This window comes from Mandrillus leucophaeus, unplaced genomic scaffold (assembly GCF_000951045.1).
Source record: "Mandrillus leucophaeus isolate KB7577 unplaced genomic scaffold, Mleu.le_1.0 Scaffold583, whole genome shotgun sequence".
NCBI lineage: Eukaryota > Metazoa > Chordata > Mammalia > Primates > Cercopithecidae > Mandrillus > Mandrillus leucophaeus.
This window is the reverse complement of record NW_012106286.1, coordinates 1,537,460-1,551,522: the sequence shown is the minus strand read 5'-3', so window position 1 is coordinate 1,551,522 and position 14,063 is coordinate 1,537,460. Positions and strand designations below refer to the sequence as shown.

At 39.2% G+C, this 14,063-nt stretch overlaps 1 pseudogene; it reads right to left on the bottom strand.

Annotated features, from left to right (window-relative positions):
- Positions 1–2,723: 2,723 nt before the first annotated feature.
- On the bottom strand, positions 2,724–3,578 carry LOC105553175 (annotated as a pseudogene).
- Between the last annotated feature and the right edge of the window lie 10,485 nt (positions 3,579–14,063).

Genomic DNA, 14,063 nt, shown 5'->3' with positions numbered 1-14,063 from the left:
ACATCTCTCACAGATTTAGTTCTGTTTAGAAGCCTTGTAATGGAAAGGTGTATGTTTGGTCTTTATTTATGTAGTACTCATTTCCTTGATGACCTCATATAGTTACTTGATTTTAAACATTTATATGATAACCACTCCCAAATTTAAGTCATAGCCTCAGACCTCTCTCCCAGATTCCATACTGTAATTTTCAAATGCCCGTTCACATCTTTGCTTAGTTATTTAACAGCTCGCTGAAACTCAAGTCCTAAACTAGACTGATCTTTTCCTACTAACCTGCTCCATCCCCAGACCTCCCCGTCTCAGCTGATATCAACTTGATCCTTTTCATTTCTCTGGCCAAGCATCTTAATAAGTTTGTCCTTGACTCTTCTGTTTTGTTCACTCTGTGTGTCTCCTCTATCAGCTCATCCTGTTGCATCTACTTCAAAATGCTTCTCTGGCCACTTCGTATTACTTTTCACATGTCTCCTTATCTGTCCATAGTGCTTGAAGCCATCATCTTTTTTACCTAGATGGCTGTAATAGTCCAGTATATTTACTCCAGCTACTACTGTAACCCTCTTTAAACATTAAATGAAAGTGTGTCTTTACTCTGCTCAAAACCATATAATGGGTTCCATTTTAATCTGAGAAAAGAATCAGTAAGGTCAGAAGACACTACATAATTTTTCTGCCTCTCCTTCCCCTGGCCCCCTTTTCTACACACCCCTTCCTGTCACTGTCCACCTCCCTCACTGCACTCCAAGCCCATTGACCCTTATTCCTGGTTCGTGAACAGCAGACATGCTTCCCTTTGGGTGTCTGCCATTAGTTTCGTGGGTTCTTTGCCTCTCTTCTTGGAAGTAACTTTTCTAAGGTAATCTGCTTTGTTAATTTTCTCACTACCAGTAAGTCTTCACACAAATCTTGCCTTTTTTTTTTTTTCTTTTGAGACAGGGTCTCACTCTGTCTCCCAGACTGGAATGCAGGGAGTGGTGCTATCTCTGCTCACTGCAGCCTTTACCTCCAGGGCTCAGGTGATGCTCCCACTTCAGCCAAGTTGCTGGGATGACAGGTGTGCCACCACGACTGGCTAATTTTTGTATTTTTTGGAGAGATGGGGTTTCACTGTTTCCCAAGTTGGTCTCAAACTCCTGGGCTCAACTGATTCGCCTGCCTCAGCTTCCCAAAATGTGGGGATTACAGGCATAAGCCACTGTGCTTGGCCAAATCTGGCTTTCTTAATGAGCCCTCTCCTAAGCCCTGCATTTAATATTGCGTCAGTTTTCAGCTCCACCTCCTTCACTTCATTCCAGCTGTGATTCCTGATTTCCCCTGCCTGTTGTACCTTTTCCTTCTTTACATATATTCATAAGCTCCAATATAATACTGTATGATTGTATTATGTATTGTATTTGTCGATTGTCAACTGCGGAGACACAGTTAGTTTGGCTCAAGTTGGTAATATTTTCGTAGTTTGCATGGTGATGCTGTTGGTAGATGTTCAGGTGTGGAATGCCTCCAGGAATACTCCTACCACCCATAGCATCAACATATGACACAAACCTGCAGAGCCAGAAATCAATCATGGCATGGACATGTCCTATTACCCCAGGGGAAGATGTATATGGATAGTGAGGAAAAATGGGTTGGAAACATTCAATTGCAAGCCTCATTCCGTAGCATTAGGAGATACAGTTATATACATATAAGACCACTTAATCTGCACACAACCTCAAGTTCAGAACTTACCATGGTTTATATTTGAAAACCTTATGAAATTAGCTCTTTATTTAACAGGTGAAGAAACTGAGGCACAGGGAGGTTAACTAACTTAGTCAAGGTCTCATTGTAAATGCAAGAGCTGGGGCTTGAACACTAATAGTTCTACACTTGTACTGACCTTTAAGCAGAATTCTTTAGTTAATTCTTTAGGTTTTTCCTGCAATCCCCTCTGCTGAGGGTCACCAGTGCTGTCATGCTGTGAGCATAAGGTAACGACGGTATCATTAGTTTATCATTTCCATAACCCTATGAGGTAAACATGACAACGACTTCAATTTTAGGGGGAAAAATTGAGGTAAAAGTTATTTAAGTGTTAAAGGTCACGACATTGGTCCATGGCAGAGCTGGAATTAAAATCCAAGCTTCCTGACTTTCAGATCAAAATACTTTACAAATTGTACACTCCTCCTCAGTTGGTGGTTTATGACATGGGCTGTCTAGAGAAAAGTGCATGGTCTCTGTGACCTTCCTCAGTTCAACAACAAAACCCCAGAGGAAACAGCAATGGATGCATCTTTAAGATAAGAGATCTCACAACACTGAGCTAGGAGATGATTTCTGGAAATCCCTACAAAGGAATCTCTGGGATAATGCTTAGATGCTCACTTCTAGCAAATAAAAGATGGGATAGTCCTTCTATTTTTTTTACTTTATTAAAATACTGAGTTTTATTTCACATGTATATTTTTGTCTCCCCACCATTTCCATGTCTGACCACCACTACTACTATGTCCTATCATAACATTCCATACATACTTAAAACCAAGCAAAGGGTGGAGTTCCGTCTTTAAAAACTAAACAGGCATTTTGGACAACACATTCTTGGCAATGGAACCTGGACAACATTTATCAGACATGGCAGGGAAAGCTGTCACTCTGCCTTATATAAAGGACAGCCAGACATCAACTCTTACAGAAATGAAGACAGACAGAAAATTTTTAACAAATTGTTTAAACTATTTTCTTAAAGAGACTTCCTCCACTACCAGAGATCTTGAATAGCCTCGTGGTCAGTCATCCAGAAGCCATTATTCACATAATTGATGAACTTGGATTCCACTTTGGGAAGAGAGTCACCTTTTTCTATACTTGCTTGTATTTTTGCTTTTATGTTTTCTACAGAACTAGGTCCTTGTGATGTTTTAGGAGTTTTTTTCCTGTTTTTTGAAGGATTCTTGTCCTTTTGATTTGATGTTGATGGTTTTGAGTCTTTTCCATTCTGATTTGACTTTTGTGCACTTTTGGCTGGAGTATCTCGTATAGATTTCTTCACTGGCACTTTTTCTTCAGTTTCCTCATCATCAAAATCATCTTCATCATCATCATCTTCATCAGCAGCAAGTTTCACTTTTTCTGTGGAACTCTGCTACCACCTCCTGGGGCAGATTGCTTTCCAGATATACTTAAGAGTTTCACATCTGCCTCCTCTTCATCTCCCGACTCTGCCTCTTCCTCCACAGCTACTAAGTGCTGCCCACTGATCTGCACTGGTCCTGAGCCACACTTCAACCATAAGACAACTGGTGGTGGTATTTCAAAACCCCCAAGGGAAACCGTTGGCCATACAGACGTCTTCAAAGTTGCCAGTGTTACTTTAATTGGACTGCCTTCGTAATCATTGCCTCTGTTTCAACAACGTGCAACTCATCCTTTGCAACAGCCCCTAAACTGACTGTTTTTAAAGATAACTTGTGTCCATTTTCATCATTATATACCTTAAAGTGATCATCTTTGTTGGCCTTTAGTTCACAACTGAAAAGATAGTTCTGGGGCCACAGGGTGCTTGTGTCCATGTCTGTCGAATCTTCCATGAGGTGGTGGCACGCACTTAGGTGGGAGAGAAGGCGAACAGAGATAAGTGACCACTGCTCAAGAGAATGGCCGCTCAGGACAGAATCCCACCAGGGGTCCTTCTGTGTTAGAGAGCAGGGTAAGCTCCCATAATGTCGCACAGTTTCCCAACCAGAGATCTGGCACAAAGCCCTGAATGGTGCGACTTTGTCACAGATATAATTAGCACGAATAGCTCAAAAAGCCTTCTGAGTGACATTCCTAGCTTCACCCAACAGAAAGAAAGTATACTCTCAAAGAACTGGGCTCTCAGGTTGAGAAAGCAGCTTTTGGATAATCCCACCTATGCTGGTCTGTGTACTCTGAGCATCCCTGACCTTCATCTCCAGAAAGTGTTGTTAGTTTTGACCATCTTGATTAATCCCGTGACCTGATGGAGCTTCCAGGCTCGTTTAAGTTCCCTGTGTGAAACTGGCTTAACAAGAGATCCCAGGGTTTTACCTCCTCCTCTGAGAAGCCCACTGCTTAGTTAGATCCAGGTGGGGTCTGAAAAGTTCCTGCTCTACGGCCAGGTTATGTGTTTTAAGTCCCCTGTGATGAGGATGCCATCAAATAATCCCATGTGGGACTGACCAAAGTGGCAATATGAATTCTTTATTTCTATGCCATTCTGAGAAGTAAGAATAGAAATCTCATTATTTATACAAGTTATATTCTTACTTTTACATACTGAAGACTTGGCCTAAAGTATTTTAATGTTAAAAAAAAGTCAACAAGAACTTATCAGCCTCTCATTCATGAAAAAAAAAAATACTGGAAAATGTTCTCATTGAAGAATAATCTGTTGTATAGTTAAAGTCAATTTGAATTTAGGGAGAAATATGAAATTGCCCAAACACACAACACACACATACACACATCACACCCTCAACACACATAAAACCTCGCAACAGTTCTCTTACTCTTTGATGTCTGTATGCCAAACGAATGTTCCTCAGTTGCTTCCATATGTCCCAAAATATGTGCCTTCCTTATTTCATGATGGCAGGTTAATAGATATGGCAGGTTCAATTAATTATGACTTAAAACTTTCCACAGTTTTAAATTCAGTTTTTTATGCCACAGGAAGAAAAATACAACTTTCAACTACAATACTTCTAACAATATGACTGATTTTTTTTCTTGAAAAAAATAACTGTCAAAACATGACATGTCAGATTCAGCTTCCTTCCACCAACATATCACAATCTGTTTTGATGGGAAAGGGATATATTTTAATTATTTGTTTTTAATCTGACTCCAGACTTGACATATGGCACCTCATTAAGTTCTCTCTACATATTCTGGTAAAAACAAAAACAAGCTGTACAAAGTTATTCAACTTCTGGCATAAAAGTTATTTTTAAGAACTTCTATTGCTTCTTAGGAGGTTAAACAATTCCAAAAAAAATATCCTTTAAGAGGCTGGAGTGACATCCATTTTGAGAGGCTTGCCGGGAATCCATCACAGCAGACGTTAGCTGCAGGCTAAATGTGCTCCTTGAGTGGCGGGTGTGCGCAGAGATAGGTGCTGACGGCACCTCCGTGAGCTTGTTCCTCCCTGAAATGCACAGATATTGCCCACACTAAGAAAAAAGCACATATTATATTCAAACTATGGATGTTTTCAAACTGTGGATAATGTCCTTTATGCCTCAGCTCTGCCTCCGAAAAGGAGGACACCAGACCATTTATTTTTGTTCAGCTTTTATGCAACACACTTTATTAATGTCTCCTCTCATATAGTACAGAGAAACAATTCTGATAAGTATCTATTTTTTCTGTTGGAGACCAATCTAACAGAACTATCAATGAACCAGAACTTCTTATTTTGTCTTGCATTCTGCATTAAAAAATCACTTAGAAAAATCCTCTCATTCAAGATTTTGTTTAAAATGTTTTTAAAATCCTTTCAAATAACAACAAAAAGGGACATTCAGAGGACATGCTGATGTCAATACAGTTTCAATCTACTAATTTAGATTATAATTATGCACCGGAAAATGATCAATCATGTTTAGAAACTTTTTTTTAAAATTTACATTCATACAATAAATACTGAGTACAAACTTTTTTACTGAGCTTAAGAATTTTTAAAACTAGGAAGATGAGACACAATCCCTGTTCTGAAGCAGTTCATCACGCTAAAGAGAAGAACGTTGTTGACCACAAAAAATGGGAATGAAAACTGAGATATTAGCCAGAGTCTTCTGTAATAAAGTTTGGAGATAAGACCATTAAGGGGTGAAGCTGGTGAGGACATGTCACCAGGGTTTCTAAGGCAGTCACTCTAATTGAGACAAAGTCCTTCTCTGTGTTCTGTCTTGTCCTCAGAAGCTGATGGGACACGGGCTTCTTCCTTTAGGGTCTCTCTTGCCAGATTTTAATCTCTATTCATGCACCTCCTCAATGATCTGATGGTGTATTAACTGTATTTGAAAAAAGATGTTCAAGAAAGATTTGGTGAGTGCCTACTATGTACTAGACATAGTCATAGGAAGTAATGATGTACTGATGAACACACAAGTCCTCACTACCCAAAATCTCACATTCTGGAGGGAAGTATTATAAGACTGTAATTAAAAACAATTTAGTGTGTGTTCATGTCAGGGTGTTTGAATGCATGCTTTTCCATTGGGTTAGCTTAGTCTATATTTTAGGTATTCATAGCCCAGTGCTGGTGATCAGCTGTCATTTACTCTGAATGTCTGATTTTTAGAGAAGGCTATTATAAGTTCTTTCAACTACGTGTATCTCTCATCAAATCCAGAGGCTTTACTAATTAATATAATACATATTAGATTTTCATCAATGAAAATAGTGGCTTGTTTGATGCTAGAAATTAGCTCTAGTAGGTAAAATGATTCAGTTATGTGGATTAGCAGAAATATTTTCATGGACTTTTTGTACACATTAATGGGATATGAAAATCTAATAAACCCAGTAGCCTATAACCTTGGGGTTGACGCCTAAGCCTTTACTTGGTTAAAACCAAGTAAATGTGCTATATTTGTTATTTTGAGATTTTTTATATGGATTAACTAAAGTTTAAATTTGAAGGATAGGATGTAAAGATAAATAAATACAGGTGGAGAGATAAGCAGAGGACTAGAATCAAGGTACACAAGGAAGGAGGGGTGATGAGTATACCAGATGATCTTAAAAATTAAGTATCAGAGTAATAAACTTTCTTTCTGAATTAGAGGAGCCGATGAGAAATGCAGATTCTGTGTTGAGGAAGTAGATGAGCAAGTTACAGCAGAGAAGGACATTAACTGTCAAGAGCTGTGTGTTTTGCAAAATGTGTTTCTCATTGAAGAAATTAACCCCACTCATTCTCAAGGGACAACCGGAGACTATAATCTCGGGGTGGGTAAAGACGAAATCCTTTAGGGGTAGCATAGAATGCCAAGAAAATTGCTGGAGTTAAGTTTTAGGCTCAGGAACACATTTCAATAACTCGAGTGGTTCCACTGAAACTGTTACAGTGGGTAGCTATTCAGGTATGAGCAGGGCAGGAGAGGCCTCCTCCTGCCCGACATACACCAGGAGCGTCCAGTGACCATCAGGTGATGGGCAGGTGGTTGTTAGCTGTCTGTCTAAAGTCATAATTGGTCAAAGCCGGCATCAGAGAAAGCCAGTCTCCTAACAGATAGAAAACACCTGAAACTGGTGATCAGCAGCTTCCCAAGGTGTTGGGCAAGTCGGGAGAAGCAGCTCTAGACCCCGGAAGCCAGCCAACGTGTAAAACCCCAAGTCAAAAGGTCAAACCATGCACTTGGCTCTCAGGTCGCCCACGTGGCCCTCTTCCAAGTGTACTTTCCTTCCTTTTGTTCCGGTTCTAAAGCTTTTTCATCAACTTTCACTCCTTCTCTAAAGCCTGCTTTGGTTTCTCCTTCTGCCTCATGCCCTCAGTCAAATTCTGTCTTCTGAGGAGGCAGGAATTCAGGTTGCTACAGAACCATCGGGATATAGATTCGCCACCAATAACAGAACTGTTCCCTGGGAGGCTGGAGAGCCCCAGGACTACACATATCAGCAGTTGATGTAAATCCAGGGTACAAACTACCTTGAAAGTTACTCTACATTTACAGCGTCATCCAGGCCACAACGAGTGTGCTCTAAGCATTGCTATGGAGTTCTCTGTGACTGGAACCAGAATGCCTTCATGTGGAAAAGATCTGAACCGTGTGGCACCGTCAGCTTCTCAGGTCTCTCAGTTGGAACTGGAGGCAAAAGAAGGCAGAAAAAGTTCCTTGAAAAGGAACCTGGAGACGACCTAGTCCCAGAATCTCTGCTTCAATAACAGATAGCAAGGGCAGCTTCCACACATGCTCAGATGGTAACGAGCTGAACCAGCAGCAGCTCCCTCAGGATGCTCTCAGCCAGAATTCTCTGCTTTTCCTCCTGGACCAGCAAAGCATTGACTACAGAATAATTTCTTTTTCATATGGTGTTTTTTTTTTTTTTTAAATTTCTAGAATGAACTAATAAGAAAATAAAAAAAAAAAAACACCAAAGTATCAATATGAATATAAGATATTCTTAGGCTGACTGATGAAACTGCTAATGGAGCTGTCTCCCTTAAAAGACACTTTTCACAGAAGCAGATCACAATCGGAGTGCCCACGACTACCACACAGCAGGAGGAAGAGCAGGTTGCAAATTCCTGGCACCTTTACAGAAGAAAGCTGAATTGTTTGGCTTAGGCAAACAAGTTTATGCTTGGTTACAAAGCAGATATTTATCAAATTTTTAAAGTAATAAATACCTAAAAGACAATTAGAAATAAAACTTCGTAGACTATATTCCTCATTTGGCAAAAAATTATGCTGGAATAATAGATGTCTTGTGAATTGTTAGACACCAGAATTAGAAACCGTAAAGTCTTGGACAGTGAGTTTCCAGATCAGATTATTCAATCTTGGGATTTGATGCAATATTTCAAACTAGGGTCAACAGGAGGGTTACAGTCCAAGGCAATTCAAACATTCGCACAATGCAACTGATTTCCTGTTATTTGTGGGGTTGTAGTGCTGATGGCATGATAGAGGGAAGGTTTTAAAATAAAAGTTTCTCATTTTTTCATTTAATGGTAAATTCTGTCAACATACATAGCAATTTCAGCACATATCTGAACTATGCCCTTAATGTTCAGGGTTTTGTCCAGATGGATTTTCAAAATAAACATCACTACATAAAATAGTCTTTGTTCTGGTCTGGTAGACTAAAATGTACACATTATATAGTTCTTTTGTTTCCTCTAGCCCTCTGATACGTAAGAACAAAGATACATTTATATAAAAGTTGTTAAAATTTTAGGCAGCCTAAGCTCTATTTTTAAGTAAGAAAAAGATAATAAAAATACTACATTTTTTCTCACAATAAAGTTCAAAGAAAAGTTGAGAAAGATGATTCAGAGAAGAGACTTTTAAATCTTTCATTTATCAAAAAGTATTTTAGAAATCCCCAAAATGATCCAAGAATAGCAATCGTTTCATGAGACATAAATATATTTTTCCCCATGATTTTAGATTTTCTCTGACACCTGAATATGCACTCATACTTCTTGAATGATACCGAGCTGACAACACAGCCTGCTAATATAACAATCAATAAAATATCATCAGCCCTGGACAAGTCTGTGCAAATATCAAAAGTAAAATCCTTTTGTTCAAAATGAAAGCCATTGGGAGAAAATAAAGTTTTGTGGAGAAAGATTTTCTCCCTTAGATAAGATGATATGGTATGTGTAAAGGAAACATTCAGTTCACACACACAATTTTATCCTTTTACTTAAAATAATTTCAGCCCAATATGTTTTAGGAGCTCTAAGCAAAAGTTAAAATATTAGTTGCTTATTATAAAACAAATAAACTAAAACAAAGATGATTATGTATCTTTCTCTGAGTTAAAGTGTTCTCATTGAAATATCATGATAGTATCTTGGAAACATAAGTAATTTAAAGAAATTACTATCAAACAATGTCAAAAGCAAAAACAGCTAGAACTCATATACTTTCCTTTCTCATTCATGTCAGGAATTGGCTTGCATTTTAATTTTAATTCCCCTCCCCAAATCCCTCATATCTTTGCATTCATTACAATATTTTAGGAAAAATGATATTTGTCTAACATTTGACTTTTTTACATGCAAATTATCTTTTCAATGTTCAAAAATCTTGGGATAGAAATTAATATATGATCCCTATTTTATGAATAAAGAAACTGAAGTTGAGGAAGGTGAATGATATCTTTTAAAATTTCAGAGCATTATTTCCACAAAAAATCTATTGCTTTGTAGAAAACACTTATAAAAAATAGGATTCTTAAATGTGTTATTATAAAGTGAAATCAGTCAATTTGAACAAAACTATATATGATTCCAACTATGTGACATTCTGGAAAGGGCAAAATTATGCATCAGTAAAAACATCAGCAGTTGCCGGGGTGGGGATGGGCAGGGATGAATAGATGGATAGATGGCACATAGAGGATTCTTATGGCAGTGAAACTATTCTGTATGATATTGTAATAGTGGATAGATTCGATTATGCATTTGTCAAAACCCATAGAACTGTGCCACACCGAGAGTGAACACTGGCGTCAACTATGGACTTTCATTAACAAGAATATGCCAATATTGGCTCATCAACTATAAAACGCAGTGCACCAATGCAAGATGCAAATAGGGGAAACTGTGTGTGTTGGGAAGGGGATGCAAGAACAACGTGCATACTCTTCAATTTTTCTATAAGCCCAGAACTATTCTAAAAAATAAGTTTACATTGAAAAAATCAAAATCACACCGATGTGCCCTTTTCCACTTGAAGATATTCCAATATCCTTTCAAGATATAAATACCAGAAAGTGATGCCTGCTCACCTTTCAAATCAGGCAGCCCCGCCTGTGATCAGGTTCAGGTTAGTCCATATTAACTACTCCGCACCGGGTCTGCACCCAATACTCGCCCATTATGTTCCACCCCAAACGAACTCCTCTGAACACAGGTTTCCATATTTTTAGAGGATAATAACCACTAAAGAGGGAAATATGCTCAATAGCAGAAAAGATAAAGTTGTTTTAGTCTACCAATGAAAAAAAGTGGATAATCTAAAAAATCATAATAATCATAATTTTTTGAGACTATCTGCACTATTGCAACTATCAGACTATTGCGACAATGCAACTATCGGCACTATTGCAACCATCAGAGTACTGAAACTATGAAGCTGCAAGGCCCCCCACCATATGACCTGAGTTTCCTCTGAGGAGTGTGGGGCACACAAACGGTTCCATCTGGGAGCACTCCAGAAAAAGAGGCCCCCTGAAAGCCCAGGGCCAACATTACTGGCAGGTTGGAATCCCTGGGAGCCCTAGGCACCAGGCACCTGCCCCCATAACCCCTACAGCTTGCTTTTCCCCATGGGCAGCTCAGGTGCTCACAGGCAGGGTTGCAGGCAGCACTGCAGACCCCAAAGGTCCCTCTCCACTTCAGTGACACGGTTGTGCAGGGACTGCCTAGTTTTGAGGGTAACACAGGAGTCCATGGGAAACTTATGTGCATTTAGGCACAGACATAAAACTTGCCTGCACCCTGGGCCCTTCTTTTTTTTTTTTTTTTTTTTTCTGGAGACGGAGTCTCGCTCTGTCGCCCAGGCTGGAGTGCAGTGGCGCGATCTTGGCTCACTGCAAGCTCCGCCTCCCGGGTTTACGCCATTCTCCTGCCTCAGCCTCCCGAGTAGCTGGGACCACAGGCGCCGCCACCTCGCCCGGCTAGTTTTTTGTATTTTTTAGTAGAGACGGGGTTTCACCGTGTTAGCCAGGATTGTCTCGATCTCCTGACCTCGTGATCTGCCCGTCTCCTGGGCCCTGCTTAACGTGGGGCAAATGCCATCTGCACCTGAAGGAAGGGTGGAAACACACCTGTCCAGATAACAGGAAGCGGTTATCTACCACCGAGGAAAGGTAAAAAACACCCCCTCCCTGCACGACACGAGGCCGAAATCTCACTCCTCCCCAGGAGTCTGCACTGATACAATGAACCCTGGAGCTGGCTATGGGGGCAGGGGATGGAGACACCACACACCCAGCTACGAAGCAGAGTGTCACCTGTGGTCAGGGCGGGTGTGTGTGCAGGACACAGGCCTGCCTTCCATAGTATGCAGAGTGATTTCCCTGGGGGAGGAAAGGATGCTAAGAACGTTGTTTTCCTGAAGCTCAGACACACGGAGCCTGCCTAAGCCTGAGTCTGGAGTCGAGAAACTACACGCTTGGCTCTCAGTAACAGCAGCAGCCCCTTCCACTGGGCAGCAGGAAACCGGCCGCTGAGAAGGGCATGTGGTCCGAGAGGGCGGCACACTGACGGTAAAGCCGGATGACTGAACGTGTTCTCTGGCACTCCAGGTCCCAGACTAAGTTCGGGCCAGCGGCAGACTGCTACTGAAGGGTTTTGAAGGCTGCAGTACACCCAGGGTAACTTCGGAAACAACAAAACAGACAGAACTCAAGTGCAGACTACATGGACTCAACACACCGTAGTTAAGAGCCTGGCAGAAAAAAACCAGTCAGGTCCATAAGTAAATATTCTGTTTTTACAGAGACCGATTTCTACACCCAGCATACATATCTTTCACGAATAAAGGTGAATAAAGTCTTTCTCACGCAAATAAAAGCTGAGGGGATTCAGGAGGCAAAAGAAAAATGGTATCAAGTGGAAATTAAAATATGCACAAAGGAATACAAGAGCCGTGATTTGTAAATATAAGCTACCTATATGAGACACGTTTCCCATTTTAATCATATCAAAATAATTAAGTCATTTAAATAAAAATAATGCAAGGAGTTGTGGGTTTGATGACATATGTAAGAACAAAATGTATGACGATAGTACAAGGGATAGGAGGAGAGAGAAAAAAGTTGCTAGGATTGTATATTACATGTGCTGTGGTTTAATATTATTTAAAGGTCATCTGTATTAAGAATAATGTGAATGTTGCAAACCTCAGAGAAATCAGAGAAATAAGTAAATAATAAAAAGGATGAGGCCAATCAGCCAAAAGTAGAGACAAAATGGAAACACAAAAACATAATTATTTCAAACTAAGAAAATGGGACAAATACAGAAAAAAAAAAAGATGGCACCAATAGGAGATGACAAATTAGATGTCAAAGTGTAATAAAAGTATATTAATAATTATGTAAGATATTAGTCTCTTGAAAGATAAAATTAAAGCTCAAGATGCTTATATTGGATGAAAAGCAAGAACCAACTATGTGGTGTCTACATGCAGCACACGTTAAAAAAAGTAGAGGGAACAGCAGGTCGTGGAAACACAATTCCAGAAGAAGCTGGATTAGCTACATAAACATTGGATCAAGTAGATTTTAACATAAGTGGTATTACCAGGAATAATGAGAAACATTGCATAATAATTAAGGGTCAATTCATCAAGAATGAAAAAAAAACTTTTAAATATATAACAGAGCTTCCAATAATATCAAGCAAAACCCAACAAAACAGAATTTTTTTTTCAAATTTCATAAATATTGTTGGAAATTTAAACACTTCTTTCTGTCTCCATTGTTGATGGGATAAATACACAGAAAATTAATAAATCTCTAGAAAATTTGGACAACACTATTAAACTTGTTTTATTTTTGGATGCAGGGTCTTGCTCTGTTGCCCGGACTGGGACTGGCATGTAGTGATACGACAGCAGCTCACTGCATCCTGGAACTCCTGGCATGTAGTGATGCGACAGCAGCTCACTGCATCCTGGAACTCCTGGGTGAAGCTTTCCTCCCACTTCAGCCTCCCGAATTTCTGGGATTACAGGAATGAGTTACTATGCCCAGCATCCAAAATATTTTTAAATTAAAAATGACATTTATAAATAATTCACTGGTCAGATAAAAAGTTACAAGGGAAATGAAATATTTTGAACTGGATTATATGAAAACACATCATATCAAAATATGTCTTATGGAGCTAAAACATTGCATAGAGGAATATTTATAGCATTAAATGTTTAGAAACAAATCTCAAATCAATCATCTACACTTACACTTAGGAAATTACAAAAAAGAACAAATTTAATTCAAATCTATCTAACAGAAGGTAATAATACATATGAAAATAGAAATCAATGAAAATGGAAGTTAATAAAAGCAAAAGCAAAGAAGAATAAAATCTATAAATTCTAGTCAGTTTCATTAAGAGAAACAGAGGAGGCGCAAATTGCCAGTGAAAGATAGGTCATCAGAACAGATACAACAGATATTAAAATGATCATAATAGAATATTGTGAACAACTTATTGCAATAAATTTGAAAACTTAGATGAATGCTTTTGCCCTAAGAAACAAGGAAACAAAGGAAAAGTGACAAGGAAAGTACGTCCAACCATACCACTTTTATTCAAAATTATATTGAAACTTCTACCTAGGAGAATAAAGCAAGATAAA